Below are 20685 nucleotides of genomic sequence, written 5' to 3' on the forward strand. Positions count from 1 at the left end.
TATTAATCATGTTAGTTATTATTTTGTAATATGATTTGCTCAATCTTTCATGCCAAGCTCTTGGAACTTGCTTTAAACCATATAAAGCCTTTTTCAAATGATAAACATGATTAGGAAAGTCAAACCTCTCAAAATCGGGTGATTGATGAACATATACCTATTCTTGAATAATACTGTTTAAAAATGCAGATTCGACATCCATTTGATATAGTTTGGATTCGTATATACTAGCATATGCAAGTAGCAATCTAATGCTTCAAGTCTTGCAACAGGTGCATAGGTTTCATCATGGTCAATTCATTCTTCTTGATTGTAACCTTTAGCTACTAGTCTTGCCTTGTTCCTTGCTATTACACCATTTTCATTAAGTTTGTTTCTAAATACCCACTTAGTGCCTATCACTTGATGATCTTCCGATTTAGGGACAAGTTCTCAAACACCATTCTTTGTAAATTGATTTAGCTCCTCTTGCATTGTAAGCATCTGATTTTCATCTTGAATACCTTCCTCAATTGTCTTGGGTTCAACTTGAGAAACAAAAGCTAAGAGACTGCAACCATTCCTCAAAGAACTTCTTGCTGAAACTCCCTTTGATAGATCTCTAATTATAACATCCATAGGGTGTGACTTTGAACACTTCCAATCTTTAGGTAGCTCTTGTTGTTCACTTTGTTGATTCCCTTTATCATCATTATTTCTCTAGTTGCTAATATTTTTATCTTCCAAAGATAAGTCTTTCAAAGTATCTACAATATCATCATCACAAGACTTTCTTTGCAAGAAAGAGTTAGTTTCATCAGAAGTTCCCTGAGGAAGGGTGGTACAAGGTGAATGTGGATGGCTCAAGTTATATAGAAGGCAGGAGATCTAGTTGTGGGGGTGTTGTGAGGGATGCCTCGGGCAACTGGATTACTAGCTTCTGAAAAAACCTGGGGGTGGGTTCGTCTACTAGAGCTGAATTGTGGGGCTTTTTCTCTGGCATTCAGGTTGCTTGGAACTTGGGTATCAGAAGGCTTTCGATTGAAGGTGACTCTCAGACAGCTATCCTTCTCATTCAGAATGGTTGTGATAGGCATCACCCTCTAGCTTCTCTTGTTAACAAGATTTGACTACTGCTGAGGGGTCAGTGGGTTACAAGAATTGGACACACTTATAAGGAGGGTAATATGGTGGGAGATAAGATTGTTTTTTTGGGTTATTCTTTCTCTAATTGGGATTTGCAGCTTCTGCATGAGGTCCCTGTGATTTGTAGAAATCTGGTGAATAGGGATAGGTTGGGCGTTTCTTGCCCTAGGCTTTGTCTTTCTCTGTAGTTTTTAATTCCCTTAATTTTCAAAAAAAAAAAGAAGCAACATGAATAGATTCTTCAATAGTCATGGTTTTTTTATTATAGATTCTATAAGTTTTACTAGTAAGTGAATAATCAATAAATATATCTTCATCGGCTTTAGCATCAAATTTACCAAGATTATCCTTACCATTATTCAAAACATAGCATTTACAACCAAACACATGAAAATATGCAATGTTAGACTTTCTACCTTTGTAAAGTTCATAGGATTTTTCTTAAGGATAGGCCTAATTAGTGTACAATTGATTGCATAAGAAGCGGTACTTACCGCATCGGCCTAAAAATACTTAGGAAGAGTGCTTTCACCAATCCTAATTCTAGCAAGTTCTTCTAAGACTCTATTTTCCCTTTCTACAACTCTATTTTTTTGAGGTGTTTTAAGAGAAGAAAAACTATGACCCATGCCATGCTTATTACAAAAAATTTCAAAATTTAAATTTTCAAATTCTCCACCATGATCACTTCTAATATGAATAATTTTCATGCTTTTCTCATTCATGATATGCTTTGCTAACTTCTTAAGAGATTTATATGCAGCATGCTTGCGTGACAAGAAAAGTGTCCATGTAAATCTAGAATAATCATCAATGATCACATGAGTATAGTAATTACCACCAAAACTCATTGTCCTTCTGAGACCAAACAAATCCATGTGTAATAACTCTAAAGGTCTAGAAGTAGAAACAACATTCTTACTTTTGAAGGGGAATGAGATCTTTCTAGGTTATGATAAATCTTCCAAACTTTCTCTCAAAGGGGAATGAGAAGTATGTGAGCAATTTTTCGGATTTGAGCTTACCTCTATTGTTCAATAACCTTGGAGGCTGATGATTTAAGTGGTAGTATTTATATCAGTACTAAGAAATCTTAACCCTAAGCTATTTGAGCTCTAGGCTTCTTGTGTTCTTCTCATACTCTTAGCCTAATTGAGCCTAAATAAAAGATCATAAACCCAACAATTTAATAGTATTTAATCTTAAATACTTTTTCTAAATCTCTTCCTGAATCAAAAAATACATACAAAACACATGAAATACTTACTAGTAATGGCACATTAAAAGTATTACAACTTTCGTATGTAACCAAATTATTAATGTCCAACTATTATAAGTTGATAGTAAAATTCTAGTTTCTATCATTTTTCTACCATATTATGTCACATCAATATAAGATAAATGTACTATAATCTAAGGGATATATTTTTCTTATGTTGTAGGAAAAAATTATCTCATGTTGTAGAAATAAAAGTATAAGTGGAACCCACAGATAAGAGGAAAGAAAAAAAGAGTAGTGGGACTCAATCCCTTTTTGTGTGTAGGAGAGTTGTTTATCTCATGTAAAATGAGATAATCATAACCCATAATATAAAGGTTCTTTTGCTATTATTGCCATATCGTAATTTTTTTAATATTTTTTCCTTTTGTGTTATATAACCATTTTTTTTTAATTCTTTACTTTTTTATTTATTATTTAATTTATATATTTCTATCCTTTATATTTTTTTTCTTACCTTTCACACACACATATATATATATATAAAAAGCAATCAAAGCATATTTATTTTGAATTAATCAAGTATTTTATTATATAAATTTACATTATTAAATGTCTTAGAAATATTTATATATTTATAAGTTTTCTTTTAATACTAATCTTAAAAGTTCCAATAATTAATAAAAAATATTGAGAGAGCAGTGGACATGTAATATAGCATTCAGTTCAAATCCTGCAATACCCTCTAGCCTTTTTCTCCCCTTATGTGTGGGATTTGTTTTGGCTTCTCGGAAACCCACTTCTATTTGGGTTCTCTCTTAGAAAAAAGTAAATATTTTTATGATTTTTTTTTTGGTAAGCAAATATTTTTATGATTTTATTTGCTTTACAACTAGTGGAGTATTTGTATTTTGTTTACACTAATGATTCGATGGTATACAATGTATAAAAAAATGATAAATATTATATAAGATATCATAGTAAATAGGAATATATTTTTTGGTGAATGGAAATAGGAATTTTAATTAGTATTTTTGTATACCATGTCTTTAAGAAAAGAAATTACCAAAATATAATTAAAACTAAGCTAAAAATTATTTTTTATAAAGTGACGTTTACAAATATTTTTATGTTTTGAAAAAATTAATTAATACGTTGAAAGAAAATAATAATTTTCTATTTAAATTATGAATAAAAAGTTAAAAAGTTCATTAGAATATTATTACAAATAAAAGAATTGAATCATATAATTATTGAAATTTGAATATGTGAGTCTCTATTATATTTTATAAGATCAAAAGTATGTTTAATATTTTTTACCAAAGAATATCCTCAAAATATTTTGGGATTATAATTTTTTCAAATATATTAATTCAAATATGTATTAAGAATTTATCTGTTAAATAAAAATTTTATAATTCTAAATATTTGATTTCAACAATCGATACAATGATAATATAACAAGTTAGTGAGTAAAAATTCAACGAAGATAATAGGTGTCGTGGGTACCTAGCAGTACTCTACTCTTCATCAAGCCGTATCATAATTGAATCATGTCCAATGTTGGGACAAGATACTTAACATGTCAATGGTTTGGGGATACATACTCTCTAATTTTTATTCTCGCCACACAAATTTCAACGAGTTTATATTCTTTTTCTTGGTAGTGAACGAGTTTATATATAATTAAATCAACAAAAAAAAAAGTCAAAGTAAAACACATGTATATATTAATTTAATTAATTAATCATGTACGAGGATATATATATATATATATATATATATATATATATATATATATATATATATATATATATATATATATATATATATAGGGGGAAAATATTTCCGCAGTTAATGCAGAGAAGTTATCTGCATTTATTCCCAAAACGACGTCGTTTTGATATTGAAATCTTAAAAAATTATAAATATAAAGACTATTATAACCCTAAAATAAATTAAAATTACAAAAACACAATGATTTTCGTCCCAAAACGACGTCGTATTGGCTTACTGCAGATAACTTATCTGCAGTAACTGCAGAAAAAGTGAACCCATATATATATATATATGGGCAGGTTATATTTATAAATTTTTTTGTTTGCAAACTCTTACAAACTACACTATCTTCTTTCGGGAGAACACTAGTTTCACTATGTTCTCCCGGCTATGTTCTCCCGGGAGAAGATAATGTAATTTGTAAAAATTTGTCAAAAAAATTTGTAAATGGATCCTATATTCTCCTGGGAGAAGATAATGTAATTTGTAAAATTTTGTCAAAAAAATTTGTAAATGGATCATTCCCTATATATATATATATATATATATATATATATATATATATATATAGGTTTAGTGAGTGTACAGTAACTGGATACAAGATTTGATCCAGTGCACTAAGTTCTCTCGCGAGAACACAGTTATAATAAATATTATAATTATGTTTTCATGGGAGAATACTGAGAGAACACCATTATAATATTTAGTGCACTGGACAATCCAGTGACTGAATTTTCATTTATATATATATAGACTTGATCCGTTGATCACTCTCATTCGCCAGTCGGTAACATGTCATACTCTATTACGTTGTCAATTATATATTTCAGATATAATATTGTTATCTTCACCATTTGCATTTGAATCTTATAGTTTAATTTAACGTTTATTATGTTATTATTAGATTTAGACTAATGCAAGGTAATTACTAATTGGCCAGTTCACTACCGCATCCTCCTACTATTATGTTCTTAATTATTTCAGATATATTTGGACTAGTGTTATCTCGTTCAGTTGATTACTCACCGTATGTCCGTATGCATGTTGAATTCTGTAGAAGAATCAATTTCAATCAGTCCAGCCAAAAAAAAAAGAATAAAAATAGAAAATTGCTTTAAAGTACAAGTCATGTGCCTTTCATGGTGCACTCAGCTCGATGGATACTTGTACGGTAAGCATTGAACATTAATTAAGCAGACTAATTTTTTATTTATATTTCAGTCTAATATGTTTTCAAAATTTCAAATACGTCTTTTGTTATGACAGGAAAATAAGTCGTCTTCTGACTGTAGTGCATAATCCAACGTATTCTGATATATTTTTATTCTATTAAATATAAATATTATACATTTTAACTCAAAATTTCAAAAAATTAAATTTATTAATATTTTAAGAATATAATATCAATTAATTATAAATTAATTAATGTGAAATTTTATAATGCTTGAATTAAGAACGATAAAATATATTAAATTTTTTATGAATATCATAGGAGATAATATAATATATTAGAGAGAAACTACTTTTCCCTTGCAGGGATTAATATCATCCTTTTTGCAGTGATAACGATCCATATAGACATAGTTGTACTCCGAATATGGAGTAAGATGGCAGGAAGAAATTATATAAGAATATTTGTTATTTATAAAAAAAAATTGAAGTTACAAATAATTTTGTAAAAGAAACAAAATCTACCGATTGTTTTGCGTTCAAACTGGTCAAGATTCCATCTAGACGGCTCTTACTCAAAGCAAACCGAAAATCGACACGTCACAGAACGTCACGTAGGCAAATTATGTCTTAGATTTAAAGTCAACTTGGAATTAAGAATCATATCTTGATCAGCTGAGTACAGATTTGCTGATGCAGTACCACACGTCCTCCTCTTTATTATGTTCAGATACATTTGGACAAATGTTACCTTGTTCAGGTAGATTATTCGCCGTTTGCATGTGTTGAATTTTGTCCTTTAATTCATTTTAATAAACACACCTAAGAATGATTTTTTTTTTTAATAATAAAGTAATATTATTTAATTATTTTTAATTATTGAATATTTAATAGAATTAAATAGGTTAGTAGGTTAGGTTAAAATTTTATTTTTTAAATGTAAGTCAGATAAGATCTGTAATTTGGATTTACACAAGCTAACAGACCAAGGTAGGTTTAATATTTTTTTAAACAAATCTAACATATTTAAGCCAAAACCTAACCTATTTATACAAATAAGTGAAAGGCAAGGGATTTGAGTTACCATTTTGAATTGACTTTATTCTTTTTATAAGTAATTTCCTTTACTGCTCTTTTAATTATATGGACAAAAAGTGGATTCCTATATGTGATGTCTTCTGTTCTTGTTGTGTCTCATTTTTTTTTGCAAGATTAATTGATTTTCAATTTGTTCTGTCCAAGGTATTCTTTAGGGGAGTTAATCCTATTAGGAGCGGATCTATGATAAACCCCTCTCAAAGATAATATGGAGAAGATCGAACATATATTTTCACCACATCTGCTCAGTTCCCATACATCAACTGATCTACAATCATTTAGTTCCAGAGCTATATTTTACATTCTATTATGTGCACCACAAACAGTATAGTGGATTTGTATATTTGGCTGCGATTACTCATATATTTCTCCCTGATTGATCTTGTGAGCTAGTTCTTGAGAACTCTTTCTAACATTGCTCGTCTATTGCATAATGTTTTGGGCCCATTATGGGTTTTGCTACGTTCTAATATTTTTCTCTTGTTATGTGTATGTAAAAATATTTCAAAATAGGATTATATGATATTAGAACACCAAAAGATTTTAGTCTTACTTGTTGACGATATGATTCTTGTTACCACAGTTGTAGTGCTTGCTCCGATATTCCTGCAAAGGTTGAAGAGACCAGGATCTTCCTCTGCAATTCACACCACTCCCTAATCACAACTCTCGATGGGGCAAGTTGTGCAGTGAAGATTTTTCAACTCACTGTGAATGCAGAGGGGACCTAGCCAAACTTATTAACCATAGTCCTCTTCCCATCATGGGCTTATGGGTTAGGCCTACACTATTACCCACACTAATCAGTTTACAGATACCCAAGCCCAAATAAAAAAGATCACTAAATTAATTGGGCTTTATACTGCACCCCTATATGGATAATGACTTAGCCCATTTTTATTAAAACAAGAAAAGCTACAATTGATTGAAGCCCATAATAATTATAAAAATTTCTAACATTCTCCTACTTGGGCAAAATCAATTGTAAAATTTTAATTCAAAAGAGAAAAGGAAAACAAGTTATTTGAAAACGACTCTCGGGCTAAGGACCAATTCTTATAAAGTGGCCACATTTTAAGAAAACACATTATCCAAGGTGCGATATCTGAATATGATTTCATCCAACTAAAGTCAAATAAAAATGAATCAGGAAGTGATTATACCCTTATCGATATAAGACCTTTTATGGTCACAAATGTTACTTGACTCTGTCGACTAGTCATTAGTGTGGAGTGTAGCAAGAAAATAGCATGTCAATGTGATCCAACAACAGCCAAACTGCTATTTTCTATGTCAGTTCTCAAATTTCTTTCAAATGCCTTAAAGCCAGAGAAATTTCATGATTTATCAAGAAACCATCATATAATCAAATATGGTGTCGACTACGGGCCATGTAGTCCTAACAACACCATTATGTCTCAAACTCTCATATAGTGTCAACCATAGACATGATGGTTCCAACGACACTAAGTTTCAAAATCATGCCTCAAACTCCAATATAGTGTCAACCACAGGCATGGTGGTCCCAACAACACTGAGTTCCAAAATCATGCATCAAACTCCTAAAAGAAATGCCTCAAAATAATGCCTAATCTGATTCCTAAAAGAAAGAAATTAAGGATTGGTAGGGATGTGCTTTCTACGACAATGGCAAAGGAATACCAATTCCTTCAGAAGGGAAGGTGCGGGTGGGATCAACAAGTAGGTATAAGCTATTTGATCCTATGAGGCCAAATCCGTTTGGAAATCTTATGTCATATGCATGCAGTGTAAGAACTCGCACCGTTAATTAAGGTATTTAATTAATAAATTACGAGAAAATAGGAAATGATTCCATAATTGACTCTAATAATTATTTATGAGGCTTAATAATTGTAATAAGTGATTAAGAATACTGAAAGTCGCTTTTCGGAAGAAAAGTGCAGATACCGGTTCTGCTAGTCGGTATAAATGCGTGCCAAAAAAGTATTCCGGAAAATTAATGTAGGTGCATGATAATTACTAGAATAATATGTAGGACTTGTAAAACGAGTTTCAAGTCCAGATAATGAGAACTGGTGCTGGAAATCGGTACTGGCTTGGAAAAGCGCGTACCGGAAAAGTGCTCAGAAAATTATAAGAAAAATATGATAAATCTTAGAAAGTTATGTAGTTTCATAATCCAAAGTTTGGGATTAAAATGCTAAGCGTAGCAATTAAATTTAATACTGTGTGTTTAAGTGGCTTGGGCTATAAATACAACTTTTGCACACTAACCTAGGCTGATACTCAGCCATTTGAACGTGAAAGTTGGTGCCTTGGAGCTGCTGACCAGCCTCCTTCATGCCTTGCCTTGTTTCCTTGGAAACTCAACCAAGTTGCCACATTTTCCTCTAGTTTCCTCACCAAAACACCTTAGGTGAATGGGAAATACCTGAGGTGAGTCTTGTGAGCAGAAAAGAGTCATCTTTCTGAGTTTATTGTGAGGTTCTGGTTCTGAGTTGGAGAGTTTGGAGGAGATTCATCTTGTTCTTAGTGGTTTTGAGCTCCAAGTAGCTTCCTTGGTGAGGAAAGGACTCATCTTGTTGGTCCATTTTCGTGTACCTGTAGAAACAGTACTTGGAAGGGTTGTTGATGAGCTCTTTGGGTCATTCTTGCTGAGTTTAAGCTTGTGGTATGATCTTCAACCTTTAATCATGAGTTTAATGCTTAAAAATGAAAGCTTGATGCATGTTAAGGTTATAAGATGATAACTTGTTGTTGGGTGAGGCTTAACACATCTAGAAATGCATGATTAGGTGTTTAAAATCGGTAAAAGGGAACCTTTTTGGGATATCTTCACGAAAATGCAGAAACTGCATTCTGTCGTGAGATATCTGGATATTTGTCGAACTGATATCCGGATATTGGATATCCGGATACGTGGTTTTGGGATATCCGGATATTGGATATCCAGATATGTGAATCTGTATATCCGGATATTGCATATCCGGATATGGACAGTGAGATATCCGAATATTCTGGAATTTCGTAGAACAGCAACTGTGCTGTGTGTACAGTAGGCTATTGGGGGTTTGTGGACTCTAGTTTGATGAAGTTGAACTTCTGTATTTAATGGATTAAGCCAGAATCATGGGATTAAGGGCTTGTGGCTTTGTTAGAAGCTTTAAGACTTGAAAACATAATGAAAAGGCGTTGTCTTAATATTGTATGCTTGTGGTGCATGTTGTTGATGTATTGTTGGTCCATAACAGATTGTGAATCTGCTGTGTTTGGACTTTGAGCTGTGGACTCTTGGCTTTTGGAGTTAGCTTGCAAGGTAAGCTTTCGTGTCCTCGGTTTAGCCATGTTATGGTTCCACCATGTCCCATGGGGGTATGGTTTATGCATGCTGTGTACATGCTTTTGAATATTTGATATGTTGATTGAACTTTACATGTAATGGCTTTTAATATGCATGTTTTGTTTCATCTTGACGGGAAGCCTGAGTATGTAGCGCCATACAAGACGGTGTACCGGGGTGAATGCAAGTGGTACTTGCACGGTGTGTAGGTGATAGACGTATACCTGCACTGTCTCTAGCTAGTAGATTAATATTGACACACATGGCATGATTATCTGCTGCATTGCATTGTTTTAGAAATGATAAATGATAAATTGTTTTTGAACTTATATTGCACATGTAAGTGAGCTTGGGGTGGAAGATCCTTGAGGACTCACTGACTTACTGAGATTTCTAGATTAGAGATCTTACCCCACGTTTGGGGAATGCTTATTTCAGGATCAGGTAGTATGGGTACTGATGCCTAAGGCGGCGGGAGGCCGGAGCTTAGCTGATTATGTTGTTTCTGCTTATATGTTAGCATGACTGGATTTAGATGTTGTTTATGTTTTTCCGCTATTTATGATATGTTGTTGTTGAGACTGATGTTGGGCATGTTGCCTTATTTGAGTGAGCATGGGGATTGTCCATGACACTTTCTGTTAGTACTTTTAGATTGGAGTTGTATAACTGTTAGATGGTCCGGTTTGCATTGTTGTAGTTCCGTGACTAGAGCCACACTTATATTATCTATTCTATGAGGTATTTCAGTTAGCTGTTTTATTGCAATTGCATACAGGCGATGTTTTATTAATTGATTATTAAGCAAGTTGGTAATGTTAATGGCATCATAATTGAAAAGAAAAAGTAATTCCGCATTTTTAATTAAGCGCAGCTTAATACAATATTATGATAACATTACCGGATATATACGGGGTGTTACATTTATGGTATCAGAGCAATGGTTCGAGGGAAAAGCCTGTATGTATTGCAATTGCTAGGTTGTCTAGTTGTGTCTATCTTTGTGTTTACTCCGTCGAATTTTATTATGATGATATATATGTGATCACATTGCGTGGGCCTGATCAACTCATAATTTGTGTAACTTGTGCAGAGTCATGGTAAGGTCTGGGAGAACACGAGAGACTTCTGAGGATCAATCCGATCCTATCCTGACTGCATTGGTTTTTTTTTTTTTTAAATTTCTTACTTGTTTTTCAATTTAATAACATTGAGAGTTTGCATGATTTCTTATATCTCTTTTGTTCCATTGACATAATAGGGGTCAGAAACTTGAGTGCACTTTGTGGGAGTCCTACGTAGATGAGGTCCAGACTTTCTTAGCAAAGAATCAGAGTCCCCAAAATGTTATAATACTTCAGCTTGCAAGGATAAAGGGTTTTAGGGGTATTCTTTTTTTTTTCGTGTTGTATTGCTCGATTTTGTTTTGGTTTACTGTTTTCTTTCTTCTTTTATTTATTTCGTATATTTTTTACAAATTTTGTAGGAAAAAATGGAATAGCTAATACAAAGTATACGACGAAAATAATTTTTGATTCCAATATTCCTGAGATCGTAAACTTCAAAAAAAGGTGTGCATAACATATTTTTTAGGAGGCATTGCTTTTGCTGTATGCACTAATGCTCAGATTTTTATATTTCAGGCTTTCGGGAGATCCGATCGAAAGTAGTTAGAAGTTGACTCAGTTGTCAAGCCAATCCTCATATTCTCTTGAAAATGATTTTCTAAAAGATACAGAAAGAAAATTTATTACTGATATTAAGAATAGTAGTGATGTTACTACTTGCATTACTTATGGAACTATTAAATCCATCGAAAATAAGTACAATTGGTGGTACAAGTCCTGTAAGAAATGTCCATATTCAGTGTGTGAAGATTTTGAAAAATGGTATTGTAAGAACTGTCAGAAACATTGGGATGAGTATTATCCGAAGTAAGGAGGTTTTTGTTTGCCGTTGTTTTTTAAAGTTAATCATGCAGAGCGGTTTTACTGATGTAAATTACATTTTTTAATCTTTTTAGGTTCAATGTTCAGGTTAGAGTTGTTGATAACACCGATTCTGCTTCTTTTGTACTGTTTGATAGAGACTGTCTTGCTTTGTTAGGAGTGAGTGCTGGTGAATTACGCGAGCAACATTTCAAGCGGGTTTGGTTCTCAAAACTTATAATTTTTATAACAGTGGGGTATTCTTCTGCTTGGTATTTCGTTTTGTTAAAAATATAAGGAAATATACTCTTTTTGTAGGGTGCAGATTTGGAGCATTATCCTGAAGAGTTAAATGTTCTCAAAGATAGATCCATGTTATTTAAACTCAATGTGAAAATAAGCAATCTGAACTCCTACAATGAGCCAAAATATCATGTGGCCAAAGTTTGCATAAGTGAAAGTATTATCACATCATTTCTGAAGACCACGGCAGATCCAAACGTATGTTGTTTTTTATTTAACATTTCTTAACTTTTTAATTGTCTTTAGACTTTTCATGCGTTTTGACTTTGTTTCATTTACAAAAAAATATTTTTCAGGATGATTCTGTATTTGACAGTGCTTGTGATGACAATATTGTATCGGTGGAATCAAGAAAAGCAATGGTAAGTTAGAATTATTGACATAATTTGAAAATATGATTACTGTATAATTTTATTCCACATCGTATGTTAATTTTATTCCATGAGTCATTTCGTTAACAGGATATTCAAAGCCAAACCTGTGAGAGAAGTGATTATGCTGATATTTCGCTTTCTCTATTGACACCATCTGTAAAGTATAATGATGTTGTTGAAGACAAAAATAATTGTTCAGTTGTCCGTCCTCTTAAAAAGATTAAGTTGGAGAAAGAGTTAAGTTCTTACTGTTAATTTTACTATTGAACGATATCTTGGTAGAGTTGTTGGACTTACAAACTTTACAAATTTTATAATTTGATTTTCTCACACTGTGTCCTCTGTTGTTTATTTTGGCACAGTTTTGATGCTGAAACCGGTGACACCTTGCAGCAGAAAGAAAATTTGTAACTGTTCAATATTTGCGGGCGGTTCATTGGAACTATATTTTAGTTTAATTGTTGTATTGATCTATTAACATTATCCTTATTATATTACCTTTTATCATGTGTTTAACATTGATCGTGTGTCCACCTTTGTCGTTTTTCTTTACGTATTATCTGTAAAATAATTTGTTATCAACTTCGTTTCTTCATTTCGCAAATTCTTCCCATGACTTTAGTGATACGTTTTACAGTGTTAGAGCTAATAAAAAAAGTCAGGACGTTTTATGAAATTTAATTTGTAGTTTGAAAGAGTTCTTTGCAGACATCGTTTAATTAAATGTTTGGCACCATTTTCGTTAGGGATGTCGTTTGAAATTCCCAATTAAACCAAATTATAATTAACATGTTTTAATATTATTAATGGTGACGTTTGGTATGCATTTCCTTTTACTGCTTCCTTGAATTTCGAATGAGTCTATTGGGATTTTGAAATTGAAAATTAAATATTCCAACAAAAATGGTTTTGGGTGGGCTACGTTGTTTCATTCAATGATTGTGTTTCCCAAACGTTGCATGTGTTAATCGATTGATGGTTCGTCAGGTTATAAATAATCATGGGTTGGGGTATGTCTTTTTCAGTTGTGTTCCTTTGTTATGGTTCTTTTGTGAAAACTTTAAAATTGTTGATTCATTTCTGTAACTTCTGTCGATGGCTGAAGCGTCATCTCCAAAGTGTCCAAGAATGGATAAATACACAAATGAATCCCTAACAAATTTTCCATCCGACTTGCAACTAGAGATTTTGGGAAAGGTAGCGTCCCATTCTATAGAGGATCCTTCCAACGTCAAGGCAACTTGCAAGGAGTCGAAAGATCTTGCAGAAAATGATGTTGTGTATAAACAATGTTCATTGGAGAAATTTGCATGTCTAGCGTTGGACTCGATTTCCAGACAGAAACCATTTCGTCATGCTGTAGACAATGTTTGTGACAATGAACATGAAGATCAGTACGAGGGATTTATATACAATTTTGAATTGTCACCTACGGAAGACTATAACAAAGACCGCCAATTAAACTTCTTGAAGCGTTGTAGGGAAAGTGGAAATGCGGAAGTTATGTACCGCGAAGGGATGATAATATATTTCCAACAAAATTGTTGTTCTTTGAGGGAAAATTTGGGTTTAACATATTTGAAAATTGCTGCACATAATGGTCACATCGATGCCAAGTACGTCTATTCCATGCTTGTGATGGTTGGTGATAGTCAGGAGCAACGAGACATTGGATTTGATATGTTTTGTTCTGCGAAAAGGGCCATCAATTTTGATAAGTGCAAGAAGCGAGTGAGGGCTTTTTTACGGGGTATGTGGGTGCTAGAAGAGTGGTTCCACATCAGTCTTTTTCACGGTGCAATTCCATGATTTGCAAGCAGAAAAGTGTGGGCGATGGTTGTGATGAACGAAGATAAATGTCAGTATTGTAGTGCCGATTATGAATTGAAAGAATTTATTAATGCCTAGGCATTGTGGTGAAGTGTATTAATATTGTAGTGTTTTTATGGTTTATTGTGTTCATGGTTTTGTTTATGTTATTGTTTGTAATGCAAAGAAAAAAAAATGGTTTTAACTTTTCTGCTGTCGAAATATTTTCCTTATACTTCTCTATATGATATGTCAGTGTTCAGTGTATTATCTTTTATTGACGTTTAGAGTTTTTTTGTGTGTTCATATTTCTCCTGCTTTATTGATTGTTAAGAATACGAAATGGTAGTTCCAAGATAGATACAATTACTTTTGAGGTGTTGGTCTGTTCGTTTTTCTTTTGCAATTTTGAACTATGTGCAAATGCCGGCTCTGCTGATAAAGAGTGTTTCAGTTTCTAACACTTCATCATTATTGCAGTGTATCAACATTGATTATTGCATTGGAAACTAAAAGACCATGAGTAATACTATTTACGTTCACGGCGATTGGGGTTCTTATTAATTTACGGTGACACATTGGTTTACGAAAGGTCATTCGTTATTTAAAACACTACTAAATTGCACAATTAATAATATACTTTTTAATACCATGTCTTCCACGTATAACAATATACTGAATACGAAAAGTTTGAAGATTTTGGTAATTAGAAGTTCTTTAATAACTCTATCCAACTAATTCATATGGAATTTGTGTCATCAATGTGAGTTCTTAAACAAGTCAAATAAAATATGTTGGCATACATGTTCTTAAACAAATCATTTGTTGTTTAACCAAATTCAACAAAAGAATGGGGAACGTCAAAAATCTTCCAGATGATTTGTTATTATGCATATTTGCTAAAGTGGCGACACATTCGATTCATGATATCAACAACGTTAGACTATGCTGCAAGGATTTCCTACGAATTGCAGAGCATGATTTGGTGTATAAGAACTCTTCCTTATAGAGGTTTGCAATCTCTGGACTGGAATGGATTAGTGATAATAAACCCTTTTGGCAAGTTGTTGAAGAAGATCGTGAGAATGATGCAGAATTTTCACAAACCACCAAAGTGTTTGGTTTTTAATTCTTAGAGTTTGAACTGTGTCGACAAAATTTTTTTAACCAGGAACGCCAATTGTTATTCTTAAAGAGATGCGAGGAAAGTCGCAACCCGAAAATGCTGTACCGAAGAGGGATGATGAACTATTTCAGAAAAAATACCAGCTTATTTATTGAGGATGTTGCTATTGGAAATTTGAAAAATGCGGCGTTGGACGGTCACAGAGAAGCGAAGTATGTTTATTGCATCCTTTTGCTTAATGGTAGAGATCATGACCAAAGAAATGTTGGATTTGATATTTTTTTCTTTAAAGGTGTCCACTGACTTGATAAAAAGCAGACTGCGTGTGAAATGTTTCATCCAAAGCATGTGGGATCGTAAAGAAGTGCCAATATATCCAGACTTTTCTTTGAGTTGTTCTCATGCATGCACATCTGAAGGGGTTTCAAAGGAACTGTCAACTTTTGAGACAGACATGTTTGATGATGGTGATTCTGCTAAATGTGATCATTGTATTGCATTTGCTGAGATTACTTCTTCTTTTTTTGTAAAATTACGATGTGAGGCGTTTAATATTATTGTTTTTTTCGAGACATTTTCTGTGTATTCTATTGTCTTATATTTGATAATATTTGAGTTTAGCTCTTAATTTGAACGAGTATCTACGTTGGGATTTAACGTTTCATGCTACAATGGTGTATCAAATAAATAACATATGTAAATACATCAAAATAAAAAATTGGCGTTCAATCAATGATTCTCTTTTTTCCATTGCCAGTTTGTCGTTTCAAATTTCAAGTGTTTCTTTCTTAATTTTGTATGTCAATGCCAACGTATTCAATATTATTTGTGAATACATAATTAAAAAACATATTAATAAAATTTTTAAATTCTCAATAGCCGATAGAGGAAGTTATAAGCAATGTATTCAGATTGCTACAAAACTTTTCCTTTATATCAACGTACGTTTCATATTTACCTTGCTCAACCAGTGCAAATCTCTCCCTTGATTAATAGCTGCTTTTAAAAAAATTATGGAAAAATTAATAATGTCGTGTTGGGTGTAAAGTTGATTAATTCCTACTTTTTACACTTCTTATTTTTAACAATAATGTTGTTGTTATATTTTGCAGGAAAACATTGTTCTCTTCGTGTAATTATTGTTTTTTTTTCTAATTCGAATATGTATTTTCGCTGATATTCCATTGTCTTTGTATTCCATTGTCTTATCTATGATAATATTTGAGTTTAACTCTTAATTTGAACGAGAATCTTCGTCTTGATTTAACGTTTCATGCTACGATGGTGTATCAAATAAATAACATATGTAAATGCATCACTATAAAATTGGCGTTCAATCAATGATTCTCCTTTTTCCATGGCTAGTTTGTCGTTTCAAATTTCAAGTGTTTATTTCTTAATTTTGTATGTCAAAGCCAACGTATTCAATATTATTTGTGAAGACATAATTACAAAGACATATTAATAAAAAATTTAAATTTTCAATAGCTGATAGAGGAAGTTATAAGCAATGTATTCAGATTGCTACAAAGTTTTTCCTTTATATCAACGTATGTTTCATATTTACCTTGCTCAACCGGTGTAAATCTCTGTCGTTTTGATTAATTTCTGCTTTGAAATAATTATGGAAAAATTAATAATGTCATGTTGGGTGTGAAGTTGATCAATTCTTACTTTTTACACTTCTTATTTTTAACAATAATGTTGTTATATTTTGCAGGAAAATGTTGTTCTCTTCGTGTAATTATTGTTTTATTTTTGTTTCTAATTGCGAATATGTATTGTCACTGATATTCCATTGGCTTTGTCTGCCATTGTCTGATCTCTGATATTATTTGAGTTTGACTCTTAATTTGAACGAGCATCTTCGTCGTGATTTAACGTTTCATGCTACAATGGGGTATCAAATAAATAACATATGTAAATGCATCAGAATAAAATTGGCGTTCAATCAATGATTCTCTTTTTTCCATTGCCAGTTTGTCGTTTCAAATTTCAAGTGTTTCTTTCTTAATTTTGTATGTCAAAGCCAACGAATTCAATATTATTTGTAAAGACATAATTAAAAAAGCCTATTAATATTAAGATTGCGACAAAGTTTTTCCTTTATATCACCGTACGTGTCATATTTACGTTGCTCAACCAATATAAATCTAAAACTATTGATTAATTTATGCTTTGAAAAAATTATGCAAAAATTAATTATGTCATGTTGGGTTTGAAGATGATCAATTCTTAGTTTTTACAATTCTTAATTTTTCCAATCATGTTGTTGTTATATTTTGCAGTAAAATGTTGTTTACTTCATGTATAAACATTTTGTCAGTTGCAAACATTTTTTAAATCTTGCAGAGCATAATTCTGTGTATAAACATACATCGTTGGAGAAATTTGCATGTTTGCCAATGACTTCGGCTTCACTGCAAAGATCGTTTGTACACGAAGTAATCAACGATTGTCACGGTGAGCCTGACGAGGAATACAAGGTGTTGTTTGAATGGGTAATGACACCAGATGAACAATACAACAAAGATCGCCAATTATATTTTTTGAAACGTTGTAGAGAAAGTGGCAACCCAAAAATTTTGTAACGTGAAGGAATAGTACAGTATTACCAATAGAGTTGTTGTTTTTTGCGCGATAAGGTGGCTCTTGAAAACTTGAACACGGCAGCTGTAACACCCCGTGTATACCCGGTTTGTTAACATGTCATCGTATTAAGCCACGCTTAATTAAAAATGTAGAATATCTTTTTCTTTTCAATTATGACGTCATTATACTTAGCCAAGTTGATTACTTAATCATTTTCATAAAAACATCGCATGTATGTAAATTGCAAAAGACAGCTAACTGAAATACCTCAATAGATAAATAAGTGAGTATCTAAGTCACGGATCTACGACACGTAGTCCGGACAATATCTTGATACATTAATACAACTCGCATCTAAAAACATAAAGTCAAGTTAATGTGACATGGACAAACCCCATGCTCACCAAATAGGCAACATAACCAACAGAGTCTCAACACAGTAATCCATAAAGCTAATGACATAAATGCTACAGACATAATCCAGCATCCAAGCATAGTCAGCATACATAAGCAGATAAACATCAATCAACTAAGCTCTGGCCTCCTGCAGCTAGATGTCTCAACCCCTGGGTTACCTGAACCTGAAATAAGCGCCCCAAACGCGGGGTGAGATCTCTAAACAGAAATCTCAGTAAGACAAGGGGTCCTCAAGGATCTTCCACCCCAAGCTCACTTACATGTGCAATATAAGTTCCAAAATAGTGCAATGCAGCAGATAATCATGTCATGTGTGTTATAACTAATCTACTGGCCAGAGAATGCAGAAATACGTCTATTACCCACACTAGTGCAAGACGCCACTTGCACCCACCCACAGTGTCACCGTCTTGTATGACGCTACATACTCAGGCTAACCGTCTAAGTGGAACAGAACATACATGTTATAAGCAATTACACATAAAGCTCAACAACATTTTCAATTATCAAAGCATGTAACACATCATGCATATAAACCATTCTCCCATGGGGTATGGTGGAACCACACAATGGCTAAACTGAGGACAAGAAAGCTTACCTTGCAAGCTAACAATCCAAGCCAAGAGTCCAACCAAGCTCAAAGCCCAAACACAGTAGAATCACAATATGTTTTTGACCAGCAATCATATCAATAATCATACTCAACAAGCATAAGACACAAAGACAACGCATTTCCTTTACGTTTCATGTCTTTAGGCTTCTCACAAAAGTTCAATAATCATATCAATAATCACTTAGATTCTGACTTAGATTAATCATTACAAAAGTTCAACTTAATCAATCTAGGGTCCATAAACCATAAATACAGTTCTGTATGAACAGTACAGACACTGTCTCAAAATTCCCAGAATATCCGAATATATGTCGGGAACACATCCGGATATCCCATATCTGAATATGCATATTCGGATATCTCAAAGCCCATTTCAAGTTATCAATATCCGGATATCCATATCCGGATATTTCTCGACAGAATGCAGTTTTTGCATTTCGCGAGATATCACTCCAAAGGTTGAGTTTTTAACCCAATCCAACGTCCAAGCATGCATTTTTACAGACTTACAAATTCATGTTTATTTTGGTTACTTCATTTTAACATATTACATGCAGAGACTCAAGCTTTAAACAAAGAAAACTCATGATCAAGGTTAGGGACATACCCAAGGCTCTCAAAACAGAACAAGGGAGGCTCTTGGAGCTCACTATGCAGCTCCCAAAGTGCTGACTACCAAGTGCATGGAAATGAGCTTCAAGATGGCTTCTTTGTTCATAAAGGTTACTTCTTGGAGCATCAACACTCAAGGAAATGATTCCCACCACTCCAAACAAAGAACTCAGCCCTCTCACTTCCAACACAGAGGCCAAACTCAGAAGAGGAAGCACTCAACAGTCTCACAAGACCAACTCTCACTCAACAATGGTATTTAGGTGAAGGTTTCATGAAGAAAGGTGGCTCCTTGGCTCACAAATGAAGAGAGGAGAAGGTGGAAAGGAGAAGGCAGCAGCTATAGTTCAGAAATATTCACTTAGGAGGCACCAAAAACCTAGGATCATGTGCCCTTATCAATATATAGCTAGTTTAAACTTAATCACACAGTATTAGCACTAATAGCTACACTTAGCATTTTAATCCCAAACTTTGGAATCTGATCCTACTCATTTTTCTAAGATTTATCATATTTTTATTTTATTTTTCGCAGTACCTTTCCGGTACGCTCTTTTACATAGCCAGTATCAGTTCTGGCACCAGTTCTCATTATTTTAACATGAAACTTGTTTTACAAATCCTATATATTATTTTAGGAATATTCGCACACTTATTATAATTTTCCGGGATACTTCATCGGTATGCATTTATACCGAGTAGCAGAACCGGTATCTGCACTTTTCGTCCGAAAAGCGACTTTCAGCATTATTAATCACTTACCATAATTATTTCAGCCATCCCATAATTATAAGGGTCAATTATGGAATTATTTTCTAATTTCCCACAATTAATTAATTAACTTCCTTAATTAACGGTGTAGGTTCTTACATCAGCACAGAACGGTCACGATGAAGCAAAGTACGTTTATTGTATGCTTTTGATGATTGGCAACGATCAGGATGAACAAAATGTGGGATTTGAAATTTTTCGTTTTATGAAAAAGATGAATAAGTTCGATCAAATCAAAGAGCGCGTGAAATATGTTATCCGAAGTTTGTGGGTGCGTAAACATCTTGTTCAAAATCATGACAAATCATGGTGCAATTCCAGCAGATGCAACCGTGAAAAGGTTTCACACAAGCAATTACAATTGGACCGAGACAAAGATGACGAAAATAATGATATTATTTGTGAATATTGTGCTGCAGATAATGAA

The sequence above is a fragment of the Gastrolobium bilobum genome, unplaced genomic scaffold (assembly GCF_033153095.1).
Source record: "Gastrolobium bilobum isolate Gb01-03AN ecotype WA unplaced genomic scaffold, APGP_CSIRO_Gbil_v1 utg16477, whole genome shotgun sequence".
In the NCBI taxonomy this organism is placed as follows: Eukaryota; Viridiplantae; Streptophyta; class Magnoliopsida; order Fabales; family Fabaceae; genus Gastrolobium; species Gastrolobium bilobum.